This window comes from Petromyzon marinus, unplaced genomic scaffold, assembly GCF_048934315.1.
Source record: "Petromyzon marinus isolate PM22_M1 ecotype Great Lakes invasive population unplaced genomic scaffold, UKy_Petmar_22M1.pri1.0 PM_G_Scaffold_83, whole genome shotgun sequence".
Taxonomy (NCBI): domain Eukaryota; kingdom Metazoa; phylum Chordata; class Hyperoartia; order Petromyzontiformes; family Petromyzontidae; genus Petromyzon; species Petromyzon marinus.
In genome coordinates this window covers 155,371-181,949 of record NW_027423039.1, presented here as the reverse complement: position 1 = coordinate 181,949, position 26,579 = coordinate 155,371, and the positions used below count along the sequence as shown (strand labels likewise).

The 26,579-nt window shown below is 42.8% G+C and overlaps 1 long non-coding RNA gene across 1 annotated transcript; it reads left to right on the top strand.

Annotated features, from left to right (window-relative positions):
• Positions 1 to 5,546: 5,546 nt before the first annotated feature.
• LOC142921665 (uncharacterized) lies at positions 5,547 to 23,518 on the top strand. The gene is made up of 3 exons (XR_012939610.1): positions 5,547 to 6,210; positions 6,649 to 6,717; positions 15,625 to 23,518. It is a non-coding gene; the product is annotated as an uncharacterized LOC142921665 (long non-coding RNA).
• Positions 23,519 to 26,579: the final 3,061 nt, after the last annotated feature.

The following is a 26,579-nucleotide window of genomic DNA, read 5'->3' as shown; positions in this document are numbered from 1 at the left end:
CTGGTACCAGCGGTGTCAAGATCGGCCTCTGTGGAGGAGGCTCGTGAAGGATGCTACTGGGCAGTTGGAGGCAGTCGCCCTCCAACAACAACGGAGGGCGGAGGAGCGACGCTCACAACAGCGAGCGGAGCGCCGGGTGGCTAAAGCACAGCAGGTTGGCACAGTAGGGGGCACAGGTGGTGCATCAGCCAGTCATCTCAGTCAGTCGACCCGTGGCACCTGGGTCTGCCCCGTGACCTCCTGCCAGCGGGCGTTCGACACTTCACGTGGCCTCAGGGTGCACATAGCCTGGCACAAGCGTCGTGGTGACGTCACCGCCACTTAGTGGCGAATGGCGGTTGTTGTTGTTGTACACTGTATATATACACTGTGTTCCCTGTGTGTGTACACTGTGTATACTGTATGTATAGTGTGTGTGTACACTGTGTGTGTGCAATGTGTACATTGTGTGTGTACACTGTATGTACACTGTGTGTACAGTGTGTATACACTGTGTGTGTACAGTGTGTGTACATTGTGTGTGTACACTGTGTGTGCACACTGTGTGTGTACACTGTATGTACAGTTTGTGTCCGCATTGAACCGAACCCCCGGCAAGGCCATCTACTTAATGACGAGAGAAAATTCACGCGAAATGTCCTTTTCAATGAAGTCTTCCAGATGAAAATTGATACAAGCTTTTAATGAAGAAATAAAATCATCTAATTCAAAACACAACACAATTCAAAGATGTTTCATTTTAAAACTTCAAAACGGAGCAAGGGGTGCTTGTGTGAATTCGTCCTTTGTGTGCAAATGTTGTGACTTTCCTGGCATGAAGGCCGTCAATGTGTTGGACCCTTATTGGTGCACAGCGTCTCAACAACAGCAGTGGGGTTTGCTTCAACCGATAGGTAACGAACATCCAGACGTCAATCAGCAGGGTGCATTTATAGTCCCAGTTAGACAAAATCTACATCAACACGTAAGACAAAACTACAATTCGTGTTGTAGAGAATGTACCTCCTCCTATACGTGTAACTTTCAAGTGGTATGCCTTGTAACTGATGAATGATCCGAGCGTGCTACCTATTTCAAAGACAATGAGTTGCTCCAGATGCTTCGTGGAACACAAAAACACCGTTTGACCTGTATCACAAGAACAACGGGTCCCACCTGAGTTCTCTGTACAGGTTACTTTCAAATACACACACACACTTTGTCCTAACATCACTTATTCAATGTTTGACCCTTACAGATCAAATGTTACAAGTATGCACAAAACCAGACAAGTATACATTCTAAATTATTGACAGGCATATTAACAAAATTGGATTACTGCAGTGAAATATACTGCATCACGTTACATCGTATTAACAAACTTTTAAAAAAATGCACAGTCTGCTTCACAGTGTATGTAAAACATACTATTGTGTCATTCAAAACGAGTAGGCCATTGCATGCTGGCGTCTGAGTGAAAATGTAGCAAATTCTAAACATTACCTACAAAGTACACAACTGAGATGACACATCAATCATCGCCCCTTACTGACAGGCTCCTGTCCACATGCAGGCCGGTGCAGGGCCACCACCTTGTGCCACACAGGGGCAGCTGCTACTTGGGGATGCTCTTCGAGTGTTTCAGACGAGGTACAACACAAAACTCCGAGTTGCTGAGGTGGTTAAGCAAGCACCATGAATGCTTGGGAGCTTATTGGCTCTTGCTCCTGGTTAGAGATCTACCCAACCCACGGGCCCACAAAGACTGGCCGCCCTTACTCTGCAGGATGAACCTAAGAAATGAGTGTTCAACTTCACGTTCTAATCATTAAAGGCCTGTGACAAAGGTGCATCTATTGTAGCGACATCGTCTTTGGCTTACACATCTACCGGGTCTCCACTTGACTTTGTATTGTCTAGGAGCAAGTCCACCCACACCTCCACTTCCACAAACTGCTGGGAGTTGCCTCGCTCTGCCTCAGTCAGAATTCTCCTCCTGCTTCACGATGTGAAGGTCCCATTTTGGAGTTGAATCTTCATCTTCACATTTTACCTTCACTTCTTCGCTCATCACTTCTTCACATTTCACCATCACCTCTTCATATTTCACCTTCACCTCTTCATATTTCACCTTTATACCTTAAAAGTGTCTAAGCTAGGATTTTCGTCCGGTTCTTGTTTCATGAGGGATGGGCTCATTGCGGCACTTTGACTTTCACAAGCTGATTTCAGACTCAACTCCTTGTGGATCTTCTGATGCTTCTGTGTTCTCTGGTGTACTTGAAGATTTGATGAATGTGAAAATGCCTTCCCGCACACACTGCACTTGAAGGGTTTCTCTCCCGTGTGTGTTCTCTGGTGTACTTTAAGATGTGGTGACTGTGCAAACGCTTTCCCGCACAGAGTGCACTTGAAGGGTTTCTCTCCCGTGTGTGTTCTTTGGTGTATTACAAGATTACATGAATCTGAAAATGTCTTCCCACACACACTGCACTTGAAGGGTTTCTCTCCCGTGTGTGTTCTCTGGTGTTTTTTAAGAGATGACCGTGAAAATGCCTTCCCACACACACTGCACTGGAAGGGTTTCTCTCCCGTGTGCGTTCTCTGGTGTAATACGAGATTATATGACTGTGTAAACGCCATCCCACACACACTGCACCTGAAGGGTTTCTCTCCCGTGTGTGTTCTCTGGTGTGTTTTAAGAGCAGATGAATCTGAAAATGTCCTCCCACACACACTGCACTTGAAGGGTTTCTCTCCCGTGTGTGTTCTCTGGTGTACTTTAAGATGTGGTGACTGTGCAAACGCCTTCCCGCACAGAGTGCACCGGAAGGGTTTCTCTCCCGTGTGTGTTCTCTGGTGGGTCTGAAGAACTGATGGCCATGCAAATGCCTTGTTACACACAGTACATTTGAAGGGTTTCTCTCCTGTGCGAGTTCTCTGGTGCCGTGTCAAATTTCCAGTCCGGTCCGTGCTGTATGCACGCTGGTCGCATTGCTGACTTGTCGTACCGAGCTGCGCTGACTGCCTTTGCTCCATCAGAACAATTCTGCAGAGGAAGCGTCAGCTGCAGACAGAAAAAAATAATATCCACACCATCTACACGTCAGGTACAGAGGAATGCACACGTAACTTACACGTCTATACTTATTAATATATGCATGATGTAGTGAAAAAGTTTCCCAAATTAATCAGATTTGATGAATCTGCAAACGCCTTCCCGCACAGAGTGCACCTGAAGGGTTTCTCTCCACGGGCTGCTATGGCACACAATGATAGGGCAAATGTCATTAATATGCCTGGAAGCCCTCGTATCTTCAAAATGAATATTAACCCAAAACTCTAAGCACACAATTTCGGCTGACTATAAAAGGAATATTTACGAAAGCTAAATTCAGCTGACATAGCAAAGGGTGTTGAAAACAATACTATTTCTATTCTTAGTTTTTTCGGTAACCATAACTCAAACGGTCGTTTGAGTTATGGTCTCAAACGGTCGTTTGAGTTATGGTCGAAACGTCGTGAGAATTTTTTGTTTTATATATATTTTATTATTTTGTTGTTTCCCTTCAACGTGACTTTACCGAAAAAACTAAGAATATGAATTACTGCAGTCACGAAAGCTTTAAATCAAAATTTAATACTATTTCTGTTATGCAGAAATGCATTAATTAATTTTCGATTTAAAGCTTTCGTGACTGCAATGATTCATCTTCTTTGGTTCTTTCGGTAAAGTCACGTAGAATGATAATAAAATAATAAATTGATAAAATAAAATAACACAATAATATTCTCACGACGTTTCGGCCACAACACAAGCGGCCTTCATCAGGTGAAGGGGGCGAGACTGTCTGGTAGGACAGCGCTGGAGTGAAAGAGCCACGTTCAGATACGGCCTTTAAGCTGTGTGAGAGGAACAAAGCTGAAATTTGAGGGCGCTTTGTTCCTCTCACACAGCTTAAAGGGCGTATCTGAACGTGGCTCTTTCACTCCAGCGCTGTCCTACCAGACAGTCTAGCCCCCTTCACCTGATGAAGGCCGCTTGTGTTGTGGCCGAAACGTCGTGAGAATATTATTGTGTTATTTTATTTTATCAATTTATTATTTTATTATCATTCTACGTGACTTTACCGAAAGAACCAAAGAAGCATTAATTAATGTTCAATCGCAACTTAGAGGTGTGAATCCAGGCTCAGATGTCCTTGAATGCTGGGTTGAACAGTTCTGACTTCAGCTGAATGTGTGTGCTGTGTTCACCTCCTGTTTCCATTCTTATAAATAGTTCCAGAGGAAAACAAAATAAACTATTGCTTTGATATAACCTCCGTGTGCAATAGAGTTAATAGACTTTACTGCAAACACAAACTTGACACTGTCACACACTGCCATGAGTAAACAGGTGGTGGTGTGACCAGCACCATGCCTGGCCACCTTCATCTGCTCAGCATTAATTCTTCCTCACTCCACCAAGTAATGAATCGAGGATCAATCAACATAGCCGAGGCTATCCGTGTCTCTGTCTCTCTCTCCCCGTGGTGAAGGTGTTCCCCTCCACACATTCAGAGTCAACAGCGGCACGCGCTTAGCGTCTTTGACCGATAGATACATTGACACACGTATTGTTGGTTCTTTCAGTAAAGTCACGTAGATAGAAAATAAAAATAACAGATTAAATTTAATAAGATAAAGACCACTTGTGTTGCGATCGAAACCTCGTGGGTTTTTTGCTTTATTTTCAATTTTTCATTTAATTTTATTGTTATTTTTATTTTATTTTCTATCTACGTGACTTTACCGAAAGAACCAAGAATATTAATTCCTGCAGTCACCAAAATTTTAAGTCAAAACATTCACACACGTTGACAAAGCCTCACCTTGTGTTGTTGTGGGCAGGTCGCTTCTGATAACAAGAGCGGTATAGCAGCTCAAGCGGGCTTGGCCTGCTAACAAAAGAAAATAAAAACTGCGTGAATATTTACAATAAAACAAAGTTACAAAGTGGCGAGCCGGGTGAAGACAAATTAAACTTAAGCGAGATAATTAAAGTGAACGCAATCAGACGAGGGCAGGAGGCAAGGCCCTGCGTGGCTAGGCCCTGCGTTGTAAAGTTCCAACCTGGACATCGATTCCCGTGCTCGCTGCTACTCAACTGACATCCCTACGAGAGAGAGAGAGGTTCTACCTTGGTAAACAACAACAACTACCACGACCACCACAACCACCACCACCACAACGATGAGAATTTCTCACCTCGGATTTCAGTGCAAGCGGGCACACGGTAGCTTCCTGTTACCTCGCGGCAGCAGGAAGTAGTATGACGTCACTTCCCTCCCACAAGCGGCTCTGTAACTGAATAAATTATATTCTTAGTTTTTTCGGTAAAGTCACGTTGAAGAGAAACAACAAAATAACAAAATATATATAAAACAATAAAAAATTCTCACGACGTTTCGACCATAACTCAAACGGTCATCATCAGGTGTGTCAGTTTGCATAAATTTATTTTGAAAACGGCATATTTATTTATTTATATATATAAAAAATAACGTTTGCGTTATAAACACGGTAGGACCAACACCTCGGCCGTAGCAGATCATTGTTCTAATTCAGTAGGCTCACATGCCATTGACTTTTCCAAGACGGAGGTTCTTTGTAAGCCATCTGGCTTCCATGAGAGATTCGTTCATGAGGCTATCCACATATACAAGCACAGAGACAATTTCAACCGAGAAGATGGATTCTATCTTAGCAATCATTGGAAAGATTTGATAAATCATTTCAGTTCTTGATTGATTGTTCACGCTTACAGTGGCTTTCAGACAGCATACATAAAAACAAATTTCGTCTCCCCCCTCCTCTTTTCAAAAAATAGATGGACTAGTCCTGGGCAAACTGCCAATCGTTGCGCGTGACGCAAACGTTATTTTTTTTATATATATAAATAAATAAATATGCCGTTTTCAAAATACATTTATGCAAACCGACACACCTGATGATGACCGTTTGAGTTATGGTCGAAACGTCGTGAGAATTTTTTATTGTTTTATATATATTTTGTTGTTTCTCTTCAACGTGACTTTACCGAAAAAACTAAGAATATAATTTATTCAGTTGTAGAGGCTCATTGTGAGAGGAGAGCAATGTCTCCCGGAAGTGACGTCATGTCACCTGCTGCCGCGTGACGTCGCGAGGTAACAGGGAGTTGCCTCCGCCCGTGCACTGACATCTGAGGTGAGAAATTCGCATCGCGGTTGTGGTGGTGGTGGTTGTTGTGGTAGTTGTTGTTGTTTACCAACGTAGAGCTTCTCTCTCTCGTAGGGATGTCAATTGAGTAGCAGCGAGCATGGGAATCGATGTCCAGGTTGTAACTTTACAACGCAGGGCCTAGCCACGCGGGGCCTTGCCTCCTGCCCTCGCCTGATTGCATTCACTTTAATTATCTCGCTTAATATTTTTTTATTTTTTTATTGTTTTTTTATATATATATTTTGTTGTTTCTCTTCAACGTGACTTTACCGAAAAAACTAAGAATATGAATTACTGCAGTCACGAAAGCTTTAAATAAAAATTTATCTCGCTTAAGTTTAATTTGTCTTCACCCGGCTAGCCACTTTGTAACTTTGTTTTATTGTAAATATTAACGCAGTTTTAATTTTCTTTTGTTACCAGGCCAAGCCCGCTTGAGCTGCTATACCGCTCTAGTTTTCAGAAACGACCTGCCCACAACAACAACACAAGGTGAGGCTTTCAATTTAAAGCTTTCGTGACTGCAGGGATTCATCTTCATGGTTCTTTCGGTAAAGTCACCACCACGTAGAATGGAATAAAGTAATACAAATAAAAATGAAACAAAAAAATACAATTCTCACGACGTTTCGGCCACAACACAAGTAGCCTTCGTCAGGTGAAGGAACAGAACTGTCGGGACGACAGCGCTTCAATGAACGCTGCTAAGATTCGTAGCGTCTTTTAAGCTAGGTGGGAGAAGTGAAGCGCCTTGGCAAAGGAGTTTACACATCAAACAGGGTAATTTAGCATTGAAATAGCTGAGGGATTAGCTTGTGACTGGTCACAGAAATAGCTATGTTAAAGTCAAAGTTTACATATCAACAGAGGCATTTAGTATATGGACGCTGAAGGGCTGCAACTACCCAACTATCATAATAAATGTACTCAATATATTATTTAATAAGCTCAGCTATTAACACAAAGCAACTGGGTATACACTACACTATATAATGAATACCATATAGTAAACCAATAAAAAACTTATCAATAAACTCTATATACTCTCTAATCAGCTCAGACACCAACAATAAGTCGTTATATATCACAATGCCATATGGCGAAAAAATGGGTGGAATCTTACCCTCAACTTTAGCACCACGGATAGCTACGCGCCCCGTTCAGACGGACGAGTCCATCCATGCTCGGAACGGAGGAGGGGGGAGAAATGATCTCTGTGCTTGTGTATGTGGATGGCCTCATGAACGAATCTCTCATGGTAGCCGGTTGGCTTGCAAAGACCCTCCGTCTTGGAGAAGTCAATGTCATGTGAGCCCACTGAATTATAACAGTGATCTGCCACGGAAGAGGAGTTCGTCCTACCGTGTTTCAAGTCTGCTTTATGTTCGCGGATGCGGTCCGAGATATGTCGTTTGGTTTCTCCAATGTAGCTGCTACCACAGAGGCACTTTAGTTTGTAAACACCCGGGTACTGTATGTCTGGAACAGCATCTTTTACACATGGAACCAGATCACGGATTTTATGTACTGTGTTGAATCGAACCTGGATCTTGTGTTTATTCAGGATTTTTTATATCTTTTTAGTAATCTCCTGCAATGTAGGGTAAGGTGATGGTTTTGAGTGGCTCCTCAGGATCCTTCTTCATGACTGGAGTGATGGCTTTGCGGATTGTGTAGTCGGAGTAACCATTAGCCCTGAGAGCCTGGTGTACGTGCTTGAGTTTACTGGCAATGTGTTCCTGGTTGGAAATGCATTGGGCTCTATGGTATAGAGCAGGGGTCGGGAACCTTTTTGACTAAGAGAGCCATGAAAGCAAAAAATTTGGAAATTTATTTCAGTGAGAGCCATATAATATATTTTAAAAGTGAATTCAACTAAATGTCAGTATAATAAGCCTCTGAATTTATTCTTTTAAATAATGTTGTTATAACACTCACCATTAATGCGACTTCTGGTGCTGCATGGATTTGCTGATGTCTTTGTAGTCGGGTTGGTACTTGGTGAGGTTAAGCTTCATGCAAGCGTTGAGGGTTTCATCCGTTAAACGTGATCGTAGGTTGGACTTGATGTTTTTAAGATGTGAGAATGACTGCTCACATGCATACGTAGATCCAAACATGGTCAATACAGCAATACTCACACGCTGCAGTGTGTGGTATGTGACAGGAAGCGCGTTCCAAGTTTTGAGAATCAGATGGTCTTCGGGTTGGAGTTTTTTCATTTCTGTCCACATGTGCTTGCTCGCCAACTCCGCTTTCTGTCGTGTGATTCTTTCCAAATCTTCATTCAGTGACTTGAACTTATTCACCCACATGTCTGAGGCCTTCAGGTCAGCCACTTCTGCTTCAAAATCTCTGACGGAGACACCAGGGATGTAATTCAGGTCGGCTGTGTTCAGTGAACACTCGTTTGGATGGGTGATGAACTTAAAAAGACGAGTGTGCTCACGAAATTCTCCAAAGCGTGCTTTGAAGGACTGTAGGAGACTGGATGTGCAGCCAGCTAGCTGGTGGAGATCAAGGTTTTGAATGGGCTCACTTGCTGTGCATGCATCTTTAAATTGGCTCAGTTTTTCAAAATGCAGTAAACGACCTGTTTCAAGATCCGTGATGAAAAGCTCCAGCTTGTTTTCAAAAGCAAATACAGCTTGTTGAAGGGATAACACTGTATTTCCAATGCCTTGCATTTTCACGTTGAGCTGGTTCAGATGTTCAGTCAGATCTACGAGATAGTAAAACTTGAGGAGCCACTCGGTGTCGGCTAGCTCAGGATGCCCGACGCCTTTCATTTCAAGGAAAGTCCGGATTTCGTTCAGGCAAGCCGCAAAACGGCTAAGCACCTTCCCTCTTGACAACCAACGCACATTGCTGTGCAAAAGCAGACCAGGATAGTTATTTACAACTTCATCCAGCAGTGTTTTAAACTGGCGATCATTTAAGGCTCGGGCAACAATAAAGTTGATCACACGAATGACCAGCGACATCACTTCGCCAAACTGCCTGTCACACATCTGAGCACAAAGTGCCTCCTGGTGTATAATGCAATGGAAACTTAGGATGGGTCTATTTTCATGTTCACGGAGAAGCGCCACAAATCCTTTGTTTTTCCCCACCATACACGGAGCACCATCAGTACACACTGAGAGAAGTTTATCCATAGGTAGACTTTTTTCTTGAGCAAACTCCATGAAAGACTTGAATAAATCCTCACCTCTTGTGGACCCTTTTAATGGCAGAACAGCAAGACTTTCTTCGCGCAGTGTGTCACCAACAGCATATCTTGCAATCACGCTGAACTGCGACAAATGGCTCACGTCTGTTGACTCATCCAAAGCCAGAGAAAAGAACGGCGCTGCATTTATGTCCTTCACTTGCGTTTCCTCCACTTTGTTTGCCATCACGATGGTACGATCATGAACAGTTCTTGCCGACAGAGGCATGTCTTGTATCCGTTTGATTATCTTGTCTTTGTTCGGAAGATCATCAAAAAGTTCATTGGCTACATCCAGCATGAACGTTTTAGCATACTCGCCATCTGTGAATGGTTTTCCGTTCCTCACTATTGCTAAAGAACCAGCAAAGCTAGCCGAATTATAGTCACCTTGCCGGGTCCATACGCGGAGTTGCTGCTGACTAGCTTGCACCCTGCTCAGAAGCTCTTGGCACGCTTTCTTTCTGCTGTCTCCCGCAGGGCATTTTGATGCAAAGGTAGCGTGGCGCGTGTCGAAGTGCCGCTTTACATTCGACCGTTTCAACGATGTAATTTTGTCATTGCAAATTAGACACACCGCAGAACCCGCTCTCTCCACAAAGGCGAATTCTTCGGTCCATTCGTCCTGAAATGTACGATACTCGTCGTCTTTTTTTCTTTTCGCCATCTTCTTCGTCGAAGGGTTAGCTTTGAGCTAATGACCGAGCAGACGCAGTCTCAGACTGATTCAAAAGGGGGCGTTTACCTGTTTTACCCAGCAACGGCAAACGTAGGCCAGTATCATCCAATTAAAATAATGGACAATTGCTCCTGCAGCCCTGAACAGGACATGCGCAGTGAAAAATCGATGGATGGATTAAAACAAGTGAGAATATTTTGTTTTATCTGCGAGCCATATGCAATCATCAAAAGAGCCACATCTGGCTCGCGAGCCATAGGTTCCCGACCCCTGGTATAGAGTCTTGATGAGGGAGTTCTTCTGGGATGGATGGTGGTGGGAATCCGGTTTCAAGTAAGCATCTGTATGAGTAGCTTTCCTGTAGACAGAGTGGCTCATTGAACCATCAGGTCTCCTTTTAATTAAGACATCCAAAATGGTAGCTTGCCATCTTTTTTGACCTCCATGGTAAATCTGATGGCTGGGTGTATGGAATTGATGTGGTCGCGGAATTGGTCTAGAGCAGGCTGGCCATGTGGCCAAATGACAAAAGTGTCATCCACGTACCTCTTCCATAAGGTCGGGCATAGAGTGGCAGTCTGGATGGCGTCAGCTTCATTTCCATGAATACGTTGGCTACAACCGGAGACAGGGGGGAGCCCATTGGGGTGCCCTCAGTCTGTTTGTAGAAAGTTCCATTCCAGGTGAAGTATGTGTTGGTTAAGCAATGTCTCACCAGGGGGGGTACATCAGTATGCAGTCCTTGATGAACCAAGTCTTCAATGATTGCGATGGTGTCAGGTACCGGAACTTTGGTGAACAAGGACACCACATCAAAACTGACAAGCAGGTCGTCTGGGGACAGGGAAATGCCTTTGATTGTCGATACCAGGTGAATAGAATTTAGTACCGCAGAGGTGGTTTTTCCATTGAAAGGTCGCAGTATATCAGCAAGAAAACGTGCCAGTTTATAGGTGGGGGAGTTGATAGTAGAGACGATAAGACGAAGGGTGTATCTTCTTTGTGTATCTTTGGACGGCCATATAATCTTGGTGGTCTGGCAGCAGAGGGTTTCAACGAGAACTGTTTGGTCTGATCAATTAATGCTGTTGAATCAGAGATGATTTTGTTCGTTTTGGTAACCAGGCTGTTGGTGGGATCTCTTTTTATTTTTGTATAGCTGCCATCGTTGAGTAGTTCTTGAATTTTGTTGTTATATTCTGTTTTGTCCATGATGACAGTGACATTGCCCTTGTCGGCTGAGAGGATGACAATATCATCTCTCTTTTTTAATTGAGATTATTCAAAGCGTTCATCTTTGCTGATGTTGCTTGGTGGCATCTTAGCGTTTTTGAGGGTTGCAGCGATTTCAGATCTTGCTACGTCTGCAGAGATGTGACTCAAGCCCTTGAGTGCAACGTCTACATGGGCAATGATATCATTAACTGGGATGTGTCTCGGTGTGACAGCAAAGTTTAGACCTTTAGCTAAAACGGATTTCAGGCCATCAGAAATGGAACTGTTACTGCGATTAATACGACTTTGTTAACGTCTATCTTTTCGGTGTGTGGATCTGATTTTTTGTTGGAGGGGTGATTGAATTTGGAAATCAAATTTTCCTATATTTTGTCGACATAGTGGCAGCTGAAGAGGCACTCATATTGTCTACATGTTCCCAATCCGATGTAGACATTTTTGCTGTCAATGTTAAGTGTGATTTGTAGAGTGTCTTGTCTAACTGATCGAGTTCGGTGCGTGTAAGTCTGATTTTTTCTGAGATAAGAGCGAAGCTGGTTCTAGCTGGAATTCGTTTTGCATTGACAGAAGTTGCAGCAGCAGAGGTTAGTGTAAATGCGGTTGGTATTACCTTAGAGTCGCGGCATTTCTTCAGAAAGGTGAGAGACTAGATTAGTTGAGCTTTGTTGTCCCGGAGTTTGTTGAATGATCTTAAGGTTGTGTGGAATCCCTCCCCGTAGAGGCGGTTAAATTTCGATTTAAAGCTTTCGTGACTGCAAGGATTCATCTTCTTTGGTTCTTTCGGTAAAATCACATAGAATGAGAATAAAATAATAAAATAAAATAAGACAATCAAATTCTCACGACGTTTCGGCCACAATACAAGTAGCCTTCTTCAGGTGAAGGAACAAAACTGTCGGGACGACAGAGCTTCATTGAACGCTGCTAAGATTCGTAGCGTCTTTTTAAGCTGGTTGAGAGAAGTGAGGCACCTTGACCAAGGGGTTTACATATCAAACAGGAGAATTTATCATTGAAACAGCTGAGGGATTAGCTTGTGACTGGTCAAAGAAATAGCTATGTTAAAGTCAAAGCCTACACATCCACAGAGGCACCTAGTACAAATCAAACAGGAGAATTTAGCATTGAAAAAGCTGAGGGATTAGCTTGTGACTGGTCACAGAAATAGCTATGTTAAAGTCTACGCAACAAAAGGATTAACTCCGTTTATATTGCACACACACAGTGACCCATCTCCCTCTCCCTACACACAACAAATGACGGACTTTTGTCATCTGGCCACATGGCCAGCCTGCTCTAGACCAATTCCTCGACCACATCAATTCCATACACCCAGCCATCAGATTTACCATGGAGGTTGAAAAAGATGGCAAGCTACCCTTTTTGGATGTCTTAATTAAAAGGAGACCTGATGTTTCAATGAGCCACTCTGTCTACAGGAAAGCTACCCATACAGATGCTTACTTGAAACCGGATTCCCACCACCATCCAGCCCAGAAGAACTCCCTCATCAAGACTCTATACCATAGAGCCCAATGCATTTCCTACCAGGAACACATTGCCAGTGAACTCAAGCACGTACACCAGGCTCTCAGGGCTAATGGTTACTCCGACTACACAATCAGCAAAGCCGTCACTCCAGTCATGAAGAAGGATCCTCTTGAGGAGCCACTCAAAACCATCACCTTACCCTACATTGCAGGGGTCACTAAAAAGATCTCCAAAATCCTGAATTAACACAAGATCCAGGTCTGATTCAACACAGTACATAAAATCCGTGATCTGGTTCCATCTGTAAAAGATGCTGTTCCAGACATACAGTACCCGGGTGTTTACAAACTAAAGTACCTCTGTGGTAGCAGCTACATTGGAGAATCCAAACGACATATCTCGGACCGCATCCGCGAACATAAAGCAGACTTGAAACACGGTAGGACGAACTCCTCTGCCGTGGCAAATCACTGTTATAATTCAGTGGGCTCACATGACATTGACTTCTCCAAGACGGAGGTTCTTTGCAAGCCAACCGGCTACCATGAGAGACTCGTTCATGAGGCCATCCACATATACATGCACAGAGACAATTTCAACCGAGAAGATGGATTCTGGCTTAGTAACCATTGGAAAGATGTTTTAAACCATTTCGGCTCTTAATTAATTGTATTTTACGGTGACCTTCAGACCGCAGCTCTTTTGCTGGCACACCACGGTTAATGGTATGGTTTATAACATGGAGTATAACAGCGCATCGTGGCTGTTTCTCTCCCCCCTCCTCCGTTCCGAGCATGGATGGACTCGTCCGTCTGAACGGGGCTCGTCGCTGTTCGTGGTGCTGACGTTGAGGGGAAGAAACCGCCATCCAATTTTTCGCCATATAGCATTGTGATATATAACGACTTATTGTTGTTGGCTCAGCTGATTGGAGAGTATATAGAGTCTATTGATAACATTGAGGTAGTTTATATTTTAGTTTTTTATTGGTTTACTATATAGTATTCATTATATAGTGTAGTGTATACCCAGTTGCTTTGTGTTAATAGCTCAGCTTATTGAAGAATATATTGAGTACATTTATTATATTGATGTAATTTCGACTTAGTTTTTTCATATTGGTTTACTGTATGATAGTTGGGTAGTTGCAGCCCTTTAGCATCCATATACTACATGCCTCTGTTGATATGTAAACTTTGACTTTAACATAGCTGTTTCTGTGACCAGTCACAAGCTAATCCCTCAGCTATTTCAACGCGCTTCACTTCTCTCACCTAGCTTAAAAGACGCTACAAATCTTAGCAGCGTTCATTGAAGCGCTGTTGTCCCGACAGTTCTGTTCCTTCACGTGAAGAAGGCTACTTGTGTTGTGGCCGAAACGTCATGAGAATTTTATTTTATTTGATTATGTTTTATTTGTATGACTTTGTTTCCATTCTATGTGACTTTACCGAAAGAACCAAGAAGAAGGTGAGGCTTGTCAACAGCGTGGTGGTGTTCACTCTAGACGCGTGGCGGTGTTCACTCTAGACGCGTGGCGGTGTTCACTCTAGACGCGTGGCGGTGTTCACTCTAGACGCGTGGCGGTGTTCACTCTAGACATGTGGCGGTGTTCACTATAGACGCATGGCGGTGTTCACTCGACGTGTGGCGGTGTTCACTCTAGACGCGTGGCGGTGTTCACTCTAGACGTGTGGCGGTGTTCACTCTAGACGTGTGGCGATGTTCATTCTCTACATGTAGAGGGGAAACCGGGGGATCGGGAAGGAAATCCACACGAGGAGAGAGAGAGACATGCAGCCTCGGCTGTGTTGTATTGATCCTCAATTAACTGCTTGGTGGAGTGAGGAAGCATTAATACTAAGCAGGTGAAGGTGGCCAGGCGTGGGTGTGGACACACCACCACCTGTGAACCATGCCAGAGTGTGACACTGGTGGAGCCAGTGGGGGTGGGGGGGCATTCATGTTCTTGGCTCTTTCGGTGGAGTCGCGTTGGGGGGAAGCAATAAAATAACAGAATATATGTTTTGTTGTTTCCCTTCGGCGTGGCTTTGCCGAGGGAGCTAAGAATATGAATGCACATTACAATTCCTTATAGGGGAAACACATGCTAATTTACGGATTACTAACATAGCATATAATCACTAACACACATTACAACTAATTACTAATCTACAACTCATTACTAATCATAACCATTGACTGATTACTAATCGATTATATAATTACAATACCCCCCCTCCGCCTCTAATCACTGCACCTGATATGAGTTAAATGATGACGTCACCCTGCTGCTCTATATAAAACCGGGAGCAAGCGAGGGCTTTACCATTCTGGCGAATTGCCCGATGATGCTGGATGTATTTACCAGCAAAACGTCGTACTCAAACTGTAAATGTTGTGGATTCACTCTTCAACACACCGGTGGGCTATAGTAGTGAACTATTTGTCTTTTGTCAACGTGACACTTTTTTTGCTGATTGGCCATGTCGGGTGGTGGAGGGTTATGACACATTTATAAATAACGCGATCTAACCCGAAAACCTTTATTATGAATATTGGTCGCGAAAGCCTACGTGTTAAACTGTGCCATAACATCCCGTGTGATGAATTTGGGTCACTTTTCCACTATATCATGAATATATGAATAAGTATAGACGTGTAAGTCACCGGTTACTGTGTATATATGCTTTCCTCTGTGCATCGATACTGACGTGTAGATGGTGTGGATATTATTTTTTTCTGTCTGCAGCTGATGCTTCCTCTGACGCTTCCTCTGCAGAATTGGTCTGATGGAGCAAAGGCACTCGGCGCAGCTCAGTACTACAAGGCAACATTGCGACCGGTGTGCATACAGCACGGATCGTACTTGAAATTTGACACGGCACAAGAGAACTCACACAGGAGAGAAACCCTTCAAGTGCAATGTGTGTGGGAAGGCGTTTGCACATTCATCTGCCCTTGTAACACACCAGAGAACACACACGAGAGAGAAACCCTTCAAGTGCAGTGTTTGTGGGAAAGCATTTTTACAGTCATCTGCTCTTGTAATACACCAGAGAACACACACGGGAGATAAACCCTTCAGGTGGACTCTGTGTAGGAAGGCGTTTGCACAGTCACCACATCTTAAAGTACACCAGAAAACACACAAGCATCAGAAGATCCACAAGGAGTGGAGTCTGAAATCGGCTTGTGAAAGTCAAAGTGCCGCCATGAGCCCATCCCTCATGAAACAAGAACCGGAAGAAAATCCCAGCTTGGACACTATTAAAGGTATCGAGGTGAAATGTGAAGGAGTGATGGTGAAGAGCGAAGAAGTGAAGGTAAAATGTGAAGATGAAGATTCAACTCCAAAATGGAACCTTCACATCGATGGAGGCAACATGAAGCAGGAGGAGAATTCTAACTGTGAGGCAGAGCGAGGCAACTCCCAGCAGTTTGTGGAAATGTGGGTGGACTTACTCCTAGACAATACAGAGTCAAGTGGATACCCGGTAGATGTGTAAGCCAGAGACGATGTCGCTACAATAGATGCACCTTTGTGTCTTATCACTCGCTCTAGAAGTGTCTTATCACTCGCTCTAGAAGTGTCTTGTCACTCACTCTAAGTGTCTTATCACTCACTCTAGAAGTGTCTTATCACTCTAGAAGTGTCTTATCACTCACTCTAGAAGTGTCTTATCACTCACTCTAGAAGTGTCTTATCACTCACTCTAGAAGCGTCTTATCACTCACTGTAGAAGTGTCTTATCACTCGCTCTAGAAGTGTCTTATCACTCACTCTAGAAGTGTTTTATCACTCGCTCTAGAAGTGTCTGATCACTCACTCTAAGTGTCTTATCACTCACTCTAGAAGTGTCTTATCACTCTAGAAGTGTCTTATCACTCACTCTAGAAGTGTCTTATCACTCACTCTAGAAGTGTCTTGTCACTCACTCTAGAAGTGTCTTATCACTCACTCTAGAAGTGTCTTATCACTCACTCTAGAAGTGTTTTATCACTCACTCTAGAAGTGTCTTATCACTCAATCTAGAAGTGTATTATCACTCACTCTAGAAGTGTCTTATCACTCTAGAAGTGTCTTATCACTCACTCTAGAAGTGTCTTATCACTCACTCTAGAAGTGTTTTATCACTCACTCTAGAAGTGTCTTATCACTCAATCTAGAAGTGTATTATCACTCACTCTAGAAGTGTCTTATCACTCTAGAAGTGTCTTATCACTCACTCTAGAAGTGTCTTATCACTCACTTTAGAAGTGTCTTATCACTCACTCTAGAAGTGTCTTATCACTCACTCTAGAAGTGTCTTATCACTCACTTTAGAAGTGTCTTATCACTCACTCTAGAAGTGTCTTATCACTCACTCTAGAAGTGTCTTATCACTCACTCTAGAAGTGTCTTATCACTCACTTTAGAAGTGTCTTATCACTCACTCTAGAAGTGTCTTATCACTCACTCTAGAAGTGTCTTATCACTCTAGAAGTGTCTTATCACTCACTCTAGAAGTGTCTTATCACTCAATCTAGAAGTGTCTTATCACTCACTCTAGAAGTGTCTTATCACTCACTCTAGAAGTGTCTTATCACTCACTCTAGAAGTGTCTTATCACTCACTTTAGAAGTGTCTTATCACTCACTCTAGAAGTGTCTTATCACTCACTCTAGAAGTGTCTTATCACTCTAGAAGTGTCTTATCACTCACTCTAGAAGTGTCTTATCACTCAATCTAGAAGTGTCTTATCACTCACTCTAGAAGTGTCTTATCACTCACTCTAGAAGTGTCTTATCACTCACTTTAGAAGTGTCTTATCACTCACTCTAGAAGTGTCTTATCACTCACTCTAGAAGTGTCTTATCACTCACTTTAGAAGTGTCTTATCACTCACTCTAGAAGTGTCTTATCACTCACTCTAGAAGTGTCTTATCACTCACTCTAGAAGTGTCTTATCACTCACTTTAGAAGTGTCTTATCACTCACTCTAGAAGTGTCTTATCACTCACTCTAGAAGTGTCTTATCACTCTAGAAGTGTCTTATCACTCACTCTAGAAGTGTCTTATCACTCAATCTAGAAGTGTCTTATCACTCACTCTAGAAGTGTCTTATCACTCACTCTAGAAGTGTCTTATCACTCACTCTAGAAGTGTCTTATCACTCACTTTAGAAGTGTCTTATCACTCACTCTAGAAGTGTCTTATCACTCACTCTAGAAGTGTCTTATCACTCTAGAAGTGTCTTATCACTCACTCTAGAAGTGTCTTATCACTCAATCTAGAAGTGTCTTATCACTCACTCTAGAAGTGTCTTATCACTCACTCTAGAAGTGTCTTATCACTCACTCTAGAAGTGTCTTATCCCTCACTCTAGAAGTGTCTTATCACTCACTTTAGAAGTGTCTTATCACTCACTCTAGAAGTGTCTTATCACTCACTCTAGAAGTGTCTTATCACTCTAAGTGTCTTATCACTCACTCTAGAAGTGTCTTATCACTCACTCTAGAAGTGTCTTATCACTCACTCTAGAAGTGTCTTATCACTCACTCTAGAAGTGTCTTATCACTTACTTTAGAAGTGTCATATCACTCACTCTAGAAGTGTCTGATCACTCACTCTAGAAGTGTCTTATCACTCACTCTAGAAGTGTCTTATCACTCACTTTAGAAGTGTCTTATCACTCACTCTAGAAGTGTCTTATCACTCACTCTAGAAGTGTCTTATCACTCTAAGTGTCTTATCACTCACTCTAGAAGTGTCTTATCACTCACTCTAGAAGTGTCTTATCACTCACTCTAGAAGTGTCTTATCACTCTAGAAGTGTCTTATCACTCACTCTAGAAGTGTCTTATCACTCACTTTAGAAGTGTCTTATCACTCACTCTAGAAGTGTCTTATCACTCACTCTAGAAGTGTCTTATCACTCACTCTAGAAGTGTCTTATCACTCACTTTAGAAGTGTCTTATCACTCACTCTAGAAGTGTCTTATCACTCACTCTAGAAGTGTCTTATCACTCTAGAAGTGTCTTATCACTCACTCTAGAAGTGTCTTATCACTCAATCTAGAAGTGTCTTATCACTCACTCTAGAAGTGTCTTATCACTCACTCTAGAAGTGTCTTATCACTCACTCTAGAAGTGTCTTATCACTCACTTTAGAAGTGTCTTATCACTCACTCTAGAAGTGTCTTATCACTCACTCTAGAAGTGTCTTATCACTCTAGAAGTGTCTTATCACTCACTCTAGAAGTGTCTTATCACTCAATCTAGAAGTGTCTTATCACTCACTCTAGAAGTGTCTTATCACTCACTCTAGAAGTGTCTTATCACTCACTCTAGAAGTGTCTTATCCCTCACTCTAGAAGTGTCTTATCACTCACTTTAGAAGTGTCTTATCACTCACTCTAGAAGTGTCTTATCACTCACTCTAGAAGTGTCTTATCACTCACTCTAGAAGTGTCTTATCACTCACTCTAGAAGTGTCTTATCACTCACTCTAGAAGTGTCTTATCACTTACTTTAGAAGTGTCATATCACTCACTCTAGAAGTGTCTTATCACTCACTCTAGAAGTGTCTTATCCCTCACTCTAGAAGTGTCTTATCACTCACTTTAGAAGTGTCTTATCACTCACTCTAGAAGTGTCTTATCACTCACTCTAGAAGTGTCTTATCACTCTAAGTGTCTTATCACTCACTCTAGAAGTGTCTTATCACTCACTCTAGAAGTGTCTTATCACTCACTCTAGAAGTGTCTTATCACTCACTCTAGAAATGTCTTATCACTTACTTTAGAAGTGTCATATCACTCACTCTAGAAGTGTCTGATCACTCACTCTAGAAGTGTCTTATCACTCACTCTAGAAGTGTCTTATCACTCACTTTAGAAGTGTCTTATCACTCACTCTAGAAGTGTCTTATCACTCACTCTAGAAGTGTCTTATCACTCTAAGTGTCTTATCACTCACTCTAGAAGTGTCTTATCACTCACTCTAGAAGTGTCTTATCACTCACTCTAGAAGTGTCTTATCACTCTAGAAGTGTCTTATCACTCACTCTAGAAGTGTCTTATCACTCACTTTAGAAGTGTCTTATCACTCACTCTAGAAGTGTCTTATCACTCACTCTAGAAGTGTCTTATCACTCACTCTAGAAGTGTCTTATCACTCACTTTAGAAGTGTCTTATCACTCACTCTAGAAGTGTCTTATCACTCACTCTAGAAGTGTCTTATCACTCTAGAAGTGTCTTATCACTCACTCTAGAAGTGTCTTATCACTCAATCTAGAAGTGTCTTATCACTCACTCTAGAAGTGTCTTATCACTCACTCTAGAAGTGTCTTATCACTCACTCTAGAAGTGTCTTATCACTCACTTTAGAAGTGTCTTATCACTCACTCTAGAAGTGTCTTATCACTCACTCTAGAAGTGTCTTATCACTCTAGAAGTGTCTTATCACTCACTCTAGAAGTGTCTTATCACTCAATCTAGAAGTGTCTTATCACTCACTCTAGAAGTGTCTTATCACTCACTCTAGAAGTGTCTTATCACTCACTCTAGAAGTGTCTTATCCCTCACTCTAGAAGTGTCTTATCACTCACTTTAGAAGTGTCTTATCACTCACTCTAGAAGTGTCTTATCACTCACTCTAGAAGTGTCTTATCACTCACTCTAGAAGTGTCTTATCACTCACTCTAGAAGTGTCTTATCACTCACTCTAGAAGTGTCTTATCACTTACTTTAGAAGTGTCATATCACTCACTCTAGAAGTGTCTGATCACTCACTCTAGAAGTGTCTTATCACTCACTCTAGAAGTGTCTTATCACTCACTTTAGAAGTGTCTTATCACTCACTCTAGAAGTGTCTTATCACTCACTCTAGAAGTGTCTTATCACTCTAAGTGTCTTATCACTCACTCTAGAAGTGTCTTATCACTCACTCTAGAAGTGTCTTATCACTCACTCTAGAAGTGTCTTATCACTCACTCTAGAAGTGTCTTATCACTCACTCTAGAAGTGTCTTATCACTCACTTTAGAAGTGTCTTATCACTCACTCTAGAAGTGTCTTATCACTCACTCTAGAAGTGTCTGATCACTCACTCTAGAAGTGTCTTATCACTCACTCTAGAAGTGTCTTATCACTCACTTTAGAAGTGTCTTATCACTCACTCTAGAAGTGTCTTATCACTCACTCTAGAAGTGTCTTATCACTCACTCTAGAAGTGTCTTATCACTCAATCTAGAAGTGTCTTATCACTCACTCTAGAAGTGTCTTATCACTCTAAAAGTGTCTTATCACTCACTCTAGAAGTGTCTTATCACTCACTCTAGAAGTGTCTTATCACTCACTCTAGAAGTGTCTGATCACTCACTCTAGAAGTGTCTTATCACTCACTCTAGAAGTGTCTTATCACTCACTCTAGAAGTGTCTTATCACTCTAGAAGTGTCTTATCACTCACTCTAGAAGTGTCTTATCACTCACTCTAGAAGTGTCTTATCACTCACTCTAGAAGTGTCTTATCACTCAATCTAGAAGTGTCTTATCACTCACTCTAGAAGTGTCTTATCACTCTAAAAGTGTCTTATCACTCACTCTAGAAGTGTCTTATCACTCACTCTAGAAGTGTCTAAATACGATGCTTAGCAATTATAAAAAAAAGAATTCGTCAAAAAGTGGTCTTAAAATAAAAAATGTAACAGCGACATTTCAAGCAATGGCCTTTATTCAAAGAGCATGGGTCACAGAGGGGATAATACAAGTTGAATACCGCATTCTACACGATGGGGCCTTGATTAGAATCATATTTTTTAATGTTTTCTGCTGACCAGTTTTTAATTGGTATATGAATAGTTAGCAAATCGGTGCTATTGGGAAACAGAAAACTTTTCAACAATCAAAAAGTACAAAATTGAATAACAAGTAAAATACCGTAAAAATATGTTCAGTTAAATGACAATAATCTTTCATTTAAGTACAACTTAATGCCTCAGAAAATCAAAGCGCCATGGGTCAAATTTCAACTGAAACATTCGAAGAACATATTCTTAGTTATTTCGGTAAAGTCACGTTAAAGGGAAACAACAAAATAATAAATTATATATAAAACAAAAAAATTCGTCTCCCCCCTCCTCTTTTCAGAACATAGATGGACTAGTCCTAAATAAACTGCCAAATCGCTGCGCGTGGCGCTAACGTTTTTTTATTATAAATAAATAAATGCACCGTTTAAAAATAAATTAATGCAAACCAACACACCTGAAGACGACCGTTTGTGTTATGGTCGAAACGTCATGAGAATTTTTTATTGTTTTATATATAATTTATTATTTTGTTGTTTCCCTTTAATGTGACTTTACCGAAATAACTAAGAATATGAATTACTGCAGTCACGAAAGCTTTAAATCAAAATTTTATTCGAAGAACATCTCCAGATTAAAAAAAGAAAGTATTTATTTAACACATCCCATCGGTCGTACAGAGGGCATTTGGCTCAAGCCCAGGCAAACTCTAGGCCGGTTTCGACATTGAGTCTCACATCAGCCAGAATCAGCCTCGTCTGAACCAGAGGGTCAACTGTCAGATGTTTAGAGTCTAGGACTCTTTCTCTTACACGTGGGTTCCTTGGTCGACGAAAAAAAGAGTATACAGGGTGTGAAAAAATTTTTTCCCGATTTGAAATCGCTATATCTCTGCAACCACGAAACTGCCCCATGAAAGAAAATCTTACCGCTTGAAATGGCGGGGCATAAAGGTTCAAATGATTACCGCTAGATGCTTCTCCGAGTGCACAAACAGCCCCTAGCCTCAGTCATTTGCAAGACACACTGCCTCCAATGTTGGATAGGTCGCACGGGACCCCAAGACTTGGCGCTACACTCTTGGCCCCAAAGATCCCCAGACATCACACCCTGCGACTTTTTCTTGTGGGGATACGTCAAAGACCGTCTTTTTGTGCCACCATTAGCGACTAATATGGATGACCCTTAACAGAATCACGGCAGCGGTGACTTCAGTGGAAGAAGACACTTTGAGAGGCATTTGGGACGAATTCAACTATCATCTCGATGTTGTCCCTACAGCAGGTGGAGGGCACATAGCGCATTTATAAAATGGTTAGTAAAACTTGATAACTCATTAAACCGTTTGTAATTTCAAAGGAGTATATTTCATGATGGCAATATGTTACAATTACAATGTTGCCATCGTGAAATATACTGCTTTGAAATTGGGTCCATCTTTTTGAAACACCCTGTATAATACACTACGCAAAAGAATCATCACATCAGTGTACAATCGGTGCATTTTACCGCGGTCATGATGAAGTCAAAATTCTACACCTGGACTTACTTCCACTCAACAGCTTACGCGTGATATCATTTCCCTTCGGGCGAAATGACGTCTTTGCTCGCTCGCGTTTCGTAACGTCATCATTGGGCCCTTTACCAAGGCGGGAAAGTTTCGTCGGGCAGGGCGTTAACGTCGTCGGCGTCGTTATCAGCGTTATAATTACACCACGTCGCCTCTTGTCACGGTTTGGTGTCGTTATTGATACCAGCATGGTCTACTTTCAAGTGTTACGCTGCTGCGCGTGCGGAACTTTCCAAGTTCATCAGGCGAGTGATGCGTGCGCCTGCTTGCGGACGAACCACTTTTAATTAAACCATCAACACATTTGATGTGATATGAATATGGGCCGTCGCCCGAAACGTCGCCTGGCATATATTTTTTTCTGTTAAGGCTGCAGTGATATTGATGAATGCATTGAGTTTTAGTTTCTGTTGTCCTTGTGCACCGCTGCCAACGTAGAAGCAGTATCGCCAAATTACTTGTTTACATGCCGTATTGTCGTATATGTAATTGAAAGGCTTGCATGGGCCACCACGCCTGGCTAGGATAAAACCTTCCTGTCCATGGTTGATAGGTTAATCCAATGATGATGATGATGGCAATGGCTGCAAAGCCATCCGGCACAACTTGCGTACCGGGAACGAACCCCACTGAGCTGCAATACGGCTCACCCCGCAAGGTGGGTCCCCATGTGGTCGTTGATGGCTTTTTGAATAATTGTCATGTCTCGCTGTCATCCAATGTTTTTTTTATGACTGGCAAATAAGTAACTCGCGTCATAATTTGGCGATACAGCGTTCGTTGGCAGTGGTGCGCAACTAGCACAGTGCATAAGGACATCCTATGTGCTATGAAGCACATACAGTCCTAGAGACGTGGCCTCGCTCCACCTCCGGCCACGCCCCCACTTCGGTCTCTCAAGACAGAACCAGAGCCAGCATCACATGTCCTCCGGGGCCCCCGTTTCCGGGCCCCCTTTACTCCCCTGAGTTGGCACATGCCCTCACCCTCTCTGCGACGGGACCCTGCTCCGTAGGGGCCTGCTTATCCGGCACGTCTTCGTCGGCTCCCTCGAGAGGTACGTGCACACACCATTACCATTTGTAGTTGCAGTCGGCATATACGCCGTAGAGACGCCATTTACGTCTCTATATCACCCCCCCCCCCCCTTATGAAACTCAGCCGTCTTGGCTGACCGACATAAAACCAATGTAATGTGTGGGCCTCCAACCTAGAATGCAACAAGGGAACAATACAACAACATATTCTTGGTTCTTTCAGTAAAGTCACGTAGAAGGGAAACAAAAATATAATATAAAATATATTTTTATTATTTCGGTAAAGTCACGTAGAAGGGAAACAAAATATAAAAATATAAAATATATTTTTATTTTATTGTTTCCCTTCTACGTGACTTTACCGAAAGAACCAAGAATATGAATCCCTGCAGTCACGACAGCTTTAAATAAAAAAACAACAATAAATAATCCCGACCGAGGAAGAACCAATCATTTGAACCAGGGAGAGAAGAAGGGATGGAGGAAGAGAGAAAAACAACTTGGATGCAACTATTGACAATGGACGAGCCACCCCCCGGACAGGCCACAACTACACCCCGCACATACAACACTGCACTCGAGCACAAGACGAGCCCGAGTCAGCCATTGACCCATCTGGCTCGAGTCGCGGTTGCGGACCATGGGTGTTGGTGCACATCGACGCCGGAGGATAGTCATTTAAATTGAACCGTCTGCCTGAGTCCTTGATGCCGGCCCGTCAAGCGAGGAGGGTGCGGGTCCACCGAAGGCTTCGGAAGCAGCCAGAAGAAGGCTCAACGAGCCCAGCACCTCCTGAGCCGAAGAACCCTCATGTGGTAGCAGGTCGGGCGATGGTGGCTCCGGATTTCCCCGTTCCCCCCGGGCCGGTCTGACCGGTGACGTCAGCCCCTTTAGGCGCTTGGACCCTGCGGGCGGAACAATAAAACTGTCCTGAGGGAGGACGTCAGCCGACGTGCGCCCCAGCTCATCGGCCTGACCAGACACCCGGCCCTCAGGAAGTGGGGATAAAAGACTAACGTCAGGCGGAAAAAAACGTTTTAGCCGCGACAGGTACACAAACCAGTGGCGGCGACCACACTGAATCCGCACGCACTGCGGACTCCGCACCTCCACCACTTTGACCGGCCCTGCCATGTAATTCGGGGAGGTACCCAACGGGACGTGGGGGTAGTGGAGCCACGCCTTGTCCCCTGGCGTCCATAGGGTAATGGACTGGCGAGGCTTGACGAGCCGTTCGTTGGCCGCCTGTCGCAAGGCCGAGTTCCCTCAGACGCCTCTCTAGCTTCATCTAATCGCTGTAGGGTAAGGTGTAAGGGGTTCCATTTTTTAGTTCCATTTATTTGGTATAGCCCTGTGAGCCATTCGGCTCTTGAATCGGGTGCAACCGCAACAAAAAACTAAAACATGAACAAGAAAACATCTTAAAGTAATTATGTGACTGTGCAAACAGAAAATCCAGGAAAAAAACATAAAAAATATTCCTGAAATAGCACCGTACACCAATGCTGTGTGCAAAAATCCCAGTGGGATGCAAGTCAACAACAACAACCACAAGACAACTAAGATTAAGGCCATCAGTCTAACTCCGTACTACAATAAACAAAAACATGGCCAAACCAAAAAAACTTTTCGAAATCACCAAAATAAAAGCCATAAATGCAATGTAACAGTGATCATAGGAACTGTGACTGAATTTTTTACAATAAACTACATAAATAATATGTAACATCAAACCTGAGAGCTATATTTTAGTCCACTGAATAGCAGTGTCAGCTAGGGGTGTACAACTCTAGAGCAGTTTTGAGTGAAGATCTCATAGGTAGTGATTCAAGTTGCAGTTTATTGGCAATAGCATTCCAGACCCTGGGGGCATCAATAGCAAAGGCCCTTCCTCCGGTTTTTGTACTGCAATAGGGAATGTGAAGCTGGTAAATGAGCGAAGACCTGAGGTCAAATTTGTTCTTTGAAACAGAGAGGAGATCCAGTAGGTAGTCTGCGGATTTTTTTGTAAGTACATCGTGAATAAATAAGATCTGGTGCACAAGTCGTCGAACATTAAGAGATGTTAAGTTTGACCCAATGTAGAGATCACAGTGGTGAGTCCTATATGGGCAGTTCAATGCAAATCTTAAGGCCGAGTGATAGATGGAATCAAGCTTCTTCAGTACAGTACTTGGGGCTGATTTATACACGATGTCACAGTAGTCAAGTAGAGGCAGTATGGTAGCTTTTATCAATTCCAAACGGAGCATTGGGGGGAAGCAGTGCTTGTGTCGATACAGAAAACCAATTTTTATTTTTTGTCTTTTGACCAATATAATCAATGTGATCTTCAAA